The sequence below is a fragment of the Triticum urartu genome, chromosome 2A (genome assembly GCF_056163025.1).
Source record: "Triticum urartu cultivar PI428250 chromosome 2A, HENAU_Tu73, whole genome shotgun sequence".
NCBI lineage: Eukaryota > Viridiplantae > Streptophyta > Magnoliopsida > Poales > Poaceae > Triticum > Triticum urartu.
Window position 1 is genome coordinate 211,169,362 of NC_141874.1, and position 10,432 is coordinate 211,179,793.

The 10,432-nt window shown below is 43.7% G+C and overlaps 1 pseudogene; it reads left to right on the top strand.

Annotated features, from left to right (window-relative positions):
- The first annotated feature begins 1,431 nt into the window (after nucleotides 1-1,431).
- Nucleotides 1,432-2,031, top strand: LOC147984598 (uncharacterized; annotated as a pseudogene).
- The last annotated feature ends 8,401 nt before the right edge of the window (nucleotides 2,032-10,432 follow it).

Consider the following 10,432-nt stretch of genomic DNA (forward strand, 5'->3'; position numbering starts at 1 on the left):
AACATTTAACTTGGCGGAATTCATGGGCCCAAGCCTACTGAAAGCATCAAGAGAAGTTAGTCTTTCTCTTTATACTTGAATTTGGAGCATAACATAACAATTGCTCGGATATACTTGGACTGAATTTTAGGGGTGAAAACTTAGATTATGGTCTTGATAGTTGAATCCGGTGACGGAAACACCTGAGCGTCGTTTCCTTCCCGAAGGCACAACTGTAGAAGAATGTCGTCGTCCGTGTGGTGACATGAGATGATTGATATGGATACTGTCCTTGCTATAGTTTGCCGCACACGGATCTGAACGCTCTGTGATTTGTTTTCTTTTTCTCTAGCCTACACATAGTTTGGGACTATGACTTTGCTAAGTGCTGCGCGTTCTTGTGTGTATTGATTTTCCTATGTGCATCCAAGCCATGCAAAAGCCGGAAATGTGTGTATTTTCTTGATGCTACATTTAAGCTAATCACATCAACTTTTGTTAAAAAAGATCTACTCATATTTTTTGTTTGATTTTAACCATTATTTCTGACAATAAAATATGATTTTCCTATGTGCATCCAAGCCATGCAAAAGCCGGAAATGTGTGTATTTTCTTGATGCTACATTTAAGCTAATAACATCAACTTTTGTTAAAAAAGATCTACTCATATTTTTTGTTTGATTTTAACCATTATTTCTGACAATAAAATATGATTTATATGTCATAATTAGCGAACCCGCTAAATCGTGACTGGAGCCACAATGCCACGTACATTGTTTTAATTGTACTGAACATTTGTTTATAGTACTACAGAAACATTATATGTTGTATAAACATTTTTCAAAAATTTCATGTCATTTTTTCAATTTCAGGAACATGATTTCATGCCAGGAGCATTTGTTAAATGATGTCAACATTTTTCTTAGTTGCATTGACATTTTTTATACTGTGCGACCATTTTTTTTCAAATTCATGGTTTTCGAATTAAATATAAATTTTAAAATATATTCATTTAAAATATAAATATAAGTAAGGAAGGAAAAAAGGAAATAGATAAATGACCATGATGTTTGTGTGAGGTCATCGTGGAGGGGGGAGCCTATGTCGTGCTCACGCACGAGAGCGAGGGCGAAGGACTACTGCTGCGCTGTGTCACGCTATAAGAGCATCTCCAACAGCTGCGTCAAAAAGCGCGCGCGGTAGACTTGGTTTTTAGCGTGCGCAGGACGGTTTCGCGCGCTTGAGCGGTGGATGGAAACAAGCACGCGCGGGGAAAAGGGCGGCAGCTCGCGCGCTATTTTTGGCGCGCCGCTTCCGGTGCGCCTATAAATTGCGGCGCTCGTCACGCGCCTATCCACATTGCCACGCGCGCCTCGTAGCTTCTTCACTGCTCCAGCGCCTCCACCGCTTCCTCTCCTGGCCGCTCCAGCGCCCCGCCACCGCCGCGCCACCATGCCGCCGCACCGCCAAGGAGCGTCGGGCTACCGCGGCATCCGCCAGCGCCCCAACGGCTGATACTTCGCCGAGATTCGGTCCGGCGACGTTCGGTTCGGCCTCAGTACGTTCCAGACCTCGTACGAGGCCGCACGCGCCTACGACGCGGCGTCGTGGCGCCTGGACAGGCCGCGCCAGCAGATGAACTTCTAGGATGTCCACACGCGCCAGCAGGTGCAGGACGTCGCCCCTCCGCCTCGTCTTATCATGGACCAGGACCGTGCGGAGCACGTTCGGCGGCAGTGCCGCCTCCTCGTCGCTGAGGAGGACGAGCGGGCCATGGCAGAGTGGCGCCGGCGCCACCCAGAGGACGTCGCCAACGAGGAAGCCTTCTGGGCAAGGCGCCGCGAGGAGCAGACGGCAAAGCGCCACGCGGAGCGGTTGGACAGACGTCGGCAGAAGACCCTGGCGTTATCGCAGTGCAAAATCGCTGAAAATGGTGGGTAGACGATCTTTTCGTCTCTTGACGACCGTTGGGAGGACATGTAGCTCGATACCTCGGACCAGACCAGCGAGGATGACGATGATGATGATGATGACGACGACGATTGGGAGTAGGCTGTAGTTGCACTATCTAGTAGTTTTTTTTATGTCGTTGCACCGCAGTTTTTTAATCTATCTATGCTATGGAACTATGTAAAATACCTATGTATCGTTTTTATCTATGAATTTTATTTATCGTTTTTATTAAAAAAATATACGCTAAGCTATCGTGTGGGCGCCAGGACCCTGTTTAGGCGCTAAAGCTGCCGAACAGGAGCTCGCGGCACGTGTGGAGAACGGCATCCCAATGTGTACCTCCCGACACGAGCGCGTTGAGTCAATTGGGCCGGTCAGTTTTTTCAAGCCATCGGTTTTGGGAAGGTTCCAGAACCTTCTATGAAGCAAAATTTCCTTTTCCCTTGTTTTTTCTTCCAATTTTTTTCTTTTTCCTTTTTTGTATTCCTTTTTCTTTTTCTATGTGTTTTCTTTTTTGGTTCTTTTATTTTTATTTTTGTTGAATTTTGTGAGTATTTTTTGCATATCCAATAACATTTTCTGAAATCCATTTTTTGGTAGAAAGACTATAACGAAGACCCTACAATATATTGGCTCAACATACTCAAAATGCAAGCATCATGTCTTGAATCTGGGTGGGTGAAAAGGCATAAGCCCCTTTCCACAACTCGGCTATGTATTAGTCTACTTGTTTTTGGAAATGATACACTTCTTTTGAATTTGAGAACATTTTTTGAAAGTACCTAACTCTTTTTGAATATCTAAACACTTTTTGAAATCCGTGAACATTTTTTAACTCTTGAGCATTTTCTAAATTTGGGGACAATGTTGATATTCATGAACATTTTCTAAAATTCATGAACTTTTCGGTTTCTTAAATATTTTTTAAATTCATGATTTTAATAAATCCTAATTATATTCTTAAAATCTGAGATTCGTGAACGGTTCTCTAAGTAAAAAAGGAAACAGAGAAGAAAAATGAAAAAAAAGAGCGCCAGACCCACACATGGGCCAGCCCAAAATGACGAATGGGGAGCTAGAGGTGCGGGTTGGCTCGCTTTCTAGCGTGTGGGTCGGGGAATAGAAGGACTGTACCAAGCCAGTGACATCACGTGTTAGCAACGCAAATCTTGACAAACACTTTAATGGTTATGGAGTAGGTCGAGATTTAGTTATTTCTCAATTGATTTAGAAATAACAATCCGGCTCGTGTTTTTTATTTTTCAGGCCGAAAGGTTGGTTACCACCACGAGTAGGACCAACTAAGCCACGGTTACCCCTTGATCCAAAGTCAACATTCTATTCTTATTTGGGCTCGATTCTTGTTTGGGAATCACATGTAGCCAGTCTTATATTCATGGCTTTTACAATTAATTTATAAAAGGCAAATCTTCTCTCCTACTCAAAAGAGGGTGACGTTCTCTATTTCACTTCTTTTGTCAAGCCCTTCCAGCACGGCTTGACAAAACTGTCACTAGCAACCCTAGCAGCGGCTAAACCATCTATCATCAGGGACCCTAGCAATCCATCTCATCTGGCTGGCCCAAGCGGTTGATATTTTCCTTTTGCGAGGATCCCTAACGACCAATCTCTGGCTAGCCCAGGTGTAGGATCAAAAGTATGTCTAGAGGGGGGGTGATTAGACTACTTGACCAAATAAAAATCTAGCATTTTCCCAATTTTAGTTCTTGGCAGATTTTAGCTATCTTAGCACAAGTCAAGCAATCTCCACACAATTCAAGCAAGCATGCAAAAGAGTATATGAGCAGCGGAAAGTAAAGCATGCAACTTGCAAGAATGTAAAGGGAAGGGTTTGGAGAATTCAAACGCAATTGGAGACACACATATTTTTGTCGTGGTTCCGATGGGTGGTGCTATCGTACATCCACGTTGATGGAGACTTCAACCCACGGAGGGTAACGGTTGCGCGAGTCCACGGAGGGTTCCACCCACGAAGGGTCCACGAAGAAGCAACCTTGTCTACTCCATCATGGCCGTCACCCACGAAGGACCTGCCTCACTAGCAGTAGATCTTCACAAAGTAGGCGATCTCTTTGCCCTTACAAACTCCTTGGTTCAACTACACAATCTTGTCGGAGGCTCCCAAGTGACACCTAGCCAATCTAGGAGACACCACTCTCCAAGAAGTAACAAATGGTGTGTTGATGATGAACTCCTTGCTCTTGTACTTCAAATGATAGTCTCCCCAACACTCAACTATCTCTCACAGGATTTGGATTTGGTGGAAAGAAGATTTGAGTGGAAAGCAACTTGGGGAAGGCTAGAGATCAAGATTCATATGGTTGGAATGGAATATCTTGACCTCAACACAAGTGTAGGTGGTTCTCTCTCAGAAAATGTGTATTGGAAGTGTAGGTATGTTCTGATGGCTCTCTTCACGAATGAAGAGTGGGTGAAGGGGTATATATAGCCTCCACACAGAATCTAACCGTTACACACAATTTTCCAAACTCGGTGGGACCGAATGGTTAAACTCGGTCGGACCGATTCAGCAAACCTAGTGACCGTTAGGATTTTCGGTGGGACTGAGATGCAACTCGGTAGGACCGATATGATTAGGGTTAGGGCATAACGTAATCTCGGTGTGACCGATTACACAAACTCGGTGGGACCGATTTTGGTAATAAGCTAACCAGAGAGTTGGTTAGGTAAACTCGGTGGGACCGATTCGCTCATCTCGGTGAGACCGAAATGTTACAAAAGGGAAACAGAGAGTTTACATTGCAATCTCGGTGGGACCGATCGCTCATCTCGGTAAGACCGAAACGTTACGAAGGAAAACAGAGAGATTACAATCCCATCTCGGTGAGACTGAGATCCCTATCGGTGAAATCGAATTGCTAGGGTTTGTGGCAGTGGCTATAACATTTGAAACTCGGTGGCGCCGGATAGAAAGAATCGGTGGGGCCGAGTTTGACTTTTGGTTTAGGTCATATGTGGATGTGGGAAGGTAGTTGAAGGTTTTGAAGCATATCACTAGCACTTTGAGCAAGCAAGCCATTAAGCAACACCTCATCCCTCCTTGATAGTATTGGCTTTTCCTATAGACTCAATGTGATCTTGGATCACTAAAATATAAAATGTAGAGTCTTGATCTTGAAGTTTGAGCCAAACTTTTTGTCCTTAGAATTTTGAGGGATCCACTTTCCTCATCCATGCCATGCCATTCATTGAGCTTTTCCTGGAATATTAATCTTGGAATAATGTTAGCTCAATGAGCTATATGTTGTTAGGAATTACCAAAACCACCTAGGGATAGTTGCACTTTCAATCTCCCCCTTTTTGGTAATTGATGACAACATATAGATCAAAGCTTCGACAAATGATAATAAGAGTGAAAGATATTGTCACTTTGAGAAGTATGTGAAAAGCAAGAGCTCCCCCTAAATTTGTGCATATCTTAAGATTTGCTTTGGACTGCAAATGCACAATGAGTTAGGATCATGGGTTGCTCTTCCATGTCACATACATCTTGGTGGAGCGCTCAAAATGATAAGAATTAAATACATGCACTCATCACCAAGCAAAGTGAATGATTACAAGGATAAGTAAGATACTATCATCTGACAAGCATAAGTGTAGCTTATGATCAACCACATGATCATCAATGTCTCACAGATAATAGCGTAGTATCTCAAGCAATCAAAAGATAAACAAAGTTCAACCAAGAAGACAAGAGAGAATAAAAGCAAACTCTCTCTCTCTCTCAGCCTATGATCTATACATTTTTCTCCCCCTTTGGCAACAAGTTACCAAAAAGTTCATAGAAAATGCATAGCACTAAAACGTCTCTCAGGCTTGGTCTTCAGGTGGTGGTGTCTGGAGAACTCCAAGGACGAAGGCTTCAGTTGAAGTAGATGGAGCTGCTGGGGTAGGTGCTGGAGCTGGCGGCGCTGGAGCTGTAGCTGGTGCAGATGAAGTGACTCTAGTGTCTGGTACAGGCACTGCAGTAGATCTCTGAGCTCGAGGCACTCTGGCAAATTCATCAGTGGTTGTATTGCCCTTCCTCTCCTGCATGTCATCCTGTAGCTGCTCCACAATAGACTGAATCTCAGTTACTTTGACATCTAAATCATAGAATTTTTGTTCCACAATTCTTTCCAGGCTCTCCTGGTTTTGAGTTAGGGTGGCCAACCCCTTCTCAATCCTTAGAGATGATGCTATCAAGTAACCAAGCTGGTCCTGGTTGCCTTTCAAAAAGTACTCAGATGCCTCCTCTTGAGTTGGCATCTTGGCAGCCTTCTCCATCTTTGCCTTCTCCTTCTTTGCTTGTGCTTGCACTGAGGATGGTTCATTCTCATTCATCACAACTTGATTGTTCTCGAAGTCTGGGTAGATAGGCAAGTGTTCCTTATCCAACAAGTATGTGCCTGTGCCCATCTTTGAGTTTATCAACTCTTGGATTTGTGGGGCATATCCACAACTTCGTTTCTGGTCAGCTGCTGTCCTCTTGATAGTCTCAACTATAAGGCTCATGACCTTGAACTTCTGTGGCACATCAAATATATGTAGCAAGTTAATTGCATGGCCTCTGATCATGTTGTGGTCACCTGACTTGGGCAAAAGAGTGTGCCTTAGGATCCAGTTGATCGTTGGCAGTCCTGACAGAAGAAAATGAACTGACCCAAACTTGAAAGTCTCAAGAGCATCTTCAGGAATCTCCTTGTACATCTGTGACATAGAATTGTGATCCATCTTTTTCTTGGCATAAACATCCAAGTCATCTTCTTTTTTCTTAGGAGCATTGATCAGATTTACCCATTCCTCAATAGTTGAGTGGTACCTTGTACCTTCATACATCCATACTATCCTGCCATCTGGATAGAAGTGTGCTGTGGAGTAGAATTACATTATGAGCTCCTCATTCCACTTTGTGAGCTTCTGCTCAACAAAGTATGCAACTCCGCAAGCACTAAAGCTGTCAAACACACCAGGATAGTGTTCCTCATTTTTCCTTGATATACTTCCAGTCGACCCATCTCATTTCACACACTATAGGCTTCTTGTCCAGCAGCACTGTCTCATTGAAATCCTGTTGTTCCTTTGTGTGGAACCTGTAATCAACAGCAGTCCTTCTCCTGGTAGCATATGGATCTGTCTCTCTCCATTTCCTCAGTCCTGAGTCTCCCCTGATCTTCATGTTCTCAGCCACAGGATGAGCATCATTGTGGTCTGGAATTTTTGGCTTCAATTTTCTCAGAACATGCTCTTCATCTTCTTCTTCAGCAACAGTCTCAGGCACTGGGGCCTTGTTCTTCTCAGAGCTGGTATGTTTCTGGTATTTCTCTTTGGTGCAGTCTTGGGCTTGGAGGCAGCTTTGGGTGCTTCTTTGGGCTTTGATGATGCAGCCCCTGTCCTGATAGCATCACCCATAAGCTTCTGTGCCTTGGGTGCTGGTGCAGCAACCTCTTCTTCCTTTTCTTCTTCCATCATGGAAGCCTTTCCAATCACTCTGGCCATGGTCTTCTTGACCATTTCCTTCCTTTTCTTTCCTTCTACAGCAGGCTCTTTGGGTTGAGATTCCAAAGATGCTTGAGAGGATGCTCTGGCCTTAGACATTGGTTGTCTTCATGCTGGCCTTTTGATCTTCATCCCTGGCTTAACTGCAGCTGAGCTGTACTCCTTCTTAACCACCTTCTTCTTTGATGTGGCCTCATCCTCAGTGGCCACATAGTCTTCATCCTCAGACTCTGAAGTTTTCTTCTTGCTTGCTCTAGTGGCAGCTTTTGGCAAATTGCTTGGGGTGCTCCTGCTACCATCATCTAAACTGCTAGAGGGACTAGTGCCCTCACTCAGGTGAACCTGCTCCTCTAACCTGTTCTGGCTGTCACTCTGGTCAGACATGTTGCAAACACTGACAGCAGACCCTGTGAATAGATATAGATGAGATAGAGTGGATGAGCATCATAAAATGCAGAGGTTTTTGCAAAAGAATGAGCCAAAAACTTAGTTTTAGTTTTCCACAGAAAGCATTTTGGATCAACCGATTTGCAAACTCGGTGATACCGAAGCAGCTGTTGGAACCTAAACTAGTGAACTCGGTCAGACCGAGTCATAGTTCGGTGGCACCGAGACTGCTAGGGTTTCACAAAGTCCTGAACTCGGTCACACCGATTTGCAATTCTCGGTCAGACCAAGAACCACATGTGCAATGGCCTTGGCCGAATCGGTGGAACCGAGTTCTGCAACCCGGTGGGTCCGAGATGGTTTCGGCGGAAACATAACCCTAAATTTTTGATTCACCTCTAATCTATGGAGTGTTTTGACTGGATAGAAGCGTTTCAATCGTGGTAAGAATCATAACGAACACAATGTGCTAGGAATCGGACGGGGATAGCACTGTGATCGTGTCCATACCCTAGTTCAGCGATGAACTCGCTACGGCGGCAACGGCGGGGAAGAATTCCTTTGACGGCGGCGGAGACCAGCGACAGGAGGCAGCTGGCAACGAGGAGGACGATCCGGAGACCCAGGAGGTAGAGCGAGCTATGCGCGGGCGAAGGGGTTTCGGAGAAATTTCCAAAATTTTGCCCGTGAGTATATATAGCCCGACCCTGTCGGTGTGACCGAGTGGAACAACTCGGTGGCACCGAGATGCATAACTGTTGACAGTTACAACAACTTGGTGTGACCGAAAAGTTCAAATCGGTTGCACCGAGATTGAAAACCTAGATCGACTTAGTGATCTCGGTATGACCGAAATGGATGAATCGGTCAGACCGAAACGCACAAAGAAGTTTTGGAAGTTTAAGTCTATGACGAATCGGGGACTTCGAGTGCTCCTCACACAGAGTGGTTCGAATCTGACTTGATCAAATTTTGTGATGTAGCATGAATAGAGTTTGAGACGAGAAAAGCATAGATAGCTAGAGAGGGTTCTTAGGCATTCTTGTCCATCCACTTGGCAAAAGAAAACCAATCAATCAAAACAATAAGTGGATGTCCTCGAATGAGTAAAATATGCAATCAACATGCTCACACAATAAAATGGCAATTGAAATATGTGGCAAAGCATGCACAATCAATTCTAGCATCTATCAAACAATTTGCGATGACTAGGTCATCTATATATGAGTATATTGACTTAGGAGTCAAATGAGAACATTTGATCATAGGTCATACTCATCGTTTAAGCACAAGTGGGGTTACCACTTTTACATAAAGCATTGTTGTGTTCACACCATTAGAGTTGCTTTAGCTCAATTCTTAGAGTAAAGCTCCCCCTAGATGTTTGATCCCCCCTAAGAGGGATTAACTAACCTTGGGTTTTGTCGATGATGACTTCATGTAGATGTTGAAGATGTGGATGCTCAATGTTGATGTATATCATTTGGAGCTATCCATTGGAGTGAGTTGCACTTTCAATACCTACACGGGTTAGTCCCACAAGGAACAAACAAGGATATCCATAGACAGAGTGATGCACACACAATATGATGTCTATGAAAGCTTTTAGATTACCTTGTCCCTTGTCTTACCAACAAGAGGGTTTGTGACTCCTTGAACTAGTGCAAGATGTGGAAGTTGATTGCACTTGTTCTTGCCAAGATGATAAGAGTGAAGTATGTTGGCGGAGTCACCCTCAAGAACTCTCTAGTTCTTCTTCTTCGGGATCCACACCATCTTGATGGGAATCCTCGGTGTTGTAGTTGTACTTGATGAAGTGGAACTTGAAGTAGTCTTGGGAACCCACTTGACCAAGGCCTTAGGAGCTTCTTCAAATGCATCAATTTCCTCTTGAAGCTTGTCCTTGCCTTTTTGCTTGTGGTCTTGTGGTGGAAGATCATCTTGAACTCGTGTCCCTTTGAGAGAAGTAGGATCATACTCCTCTTGTTGAGGAACAAACTTCGTCTTGGGGTATTGATCTTCTTCCCACTCAACTCCATTGGCATTGAACTTCCGTTCAAAACCAACACCTTGATTCTTCCGGTGCCTTCCTTGCTTGCGTACAATTTCCTCGAATTGCTTACTTCCGGCAAGGCTCTTGTAAACACCTTCCTCTATAATTCCCTTCAATAAGCTATTTTCTTTCTCAATTGTAACTTGGCTAAGAGAATCATTAGTGGAATCAAGAGAACTACTAGAAGCAACAATATTGGATTTAGCATGATTATTGGTACTACTAGAGGAAGAATCTTTCTTGTTCTTGTTACTAAACTTGACTTGAGGCATGTAAGTGGATAAGAGTAAACGCTTGGCAATGTAAGAAGAACTTTTCTTACGAAGATCATCATTGATTGCTTTTAAGAACTCATGCTCTTGCTCAAGGTTGAGCTTTTCAAAGCGTAATTTCTCATGAGTCCTTAAAAGTTCTCGATGATCTCCTAAGATAGTTTCATGAGCTAATTTAAGAGTGTTTAGTTCTTTAGTTAGAGACTCAATCTTCTCCTTGTCATTCGTTTTATCTTGATTAGCATGATTAATTAACGTTTCATCATAG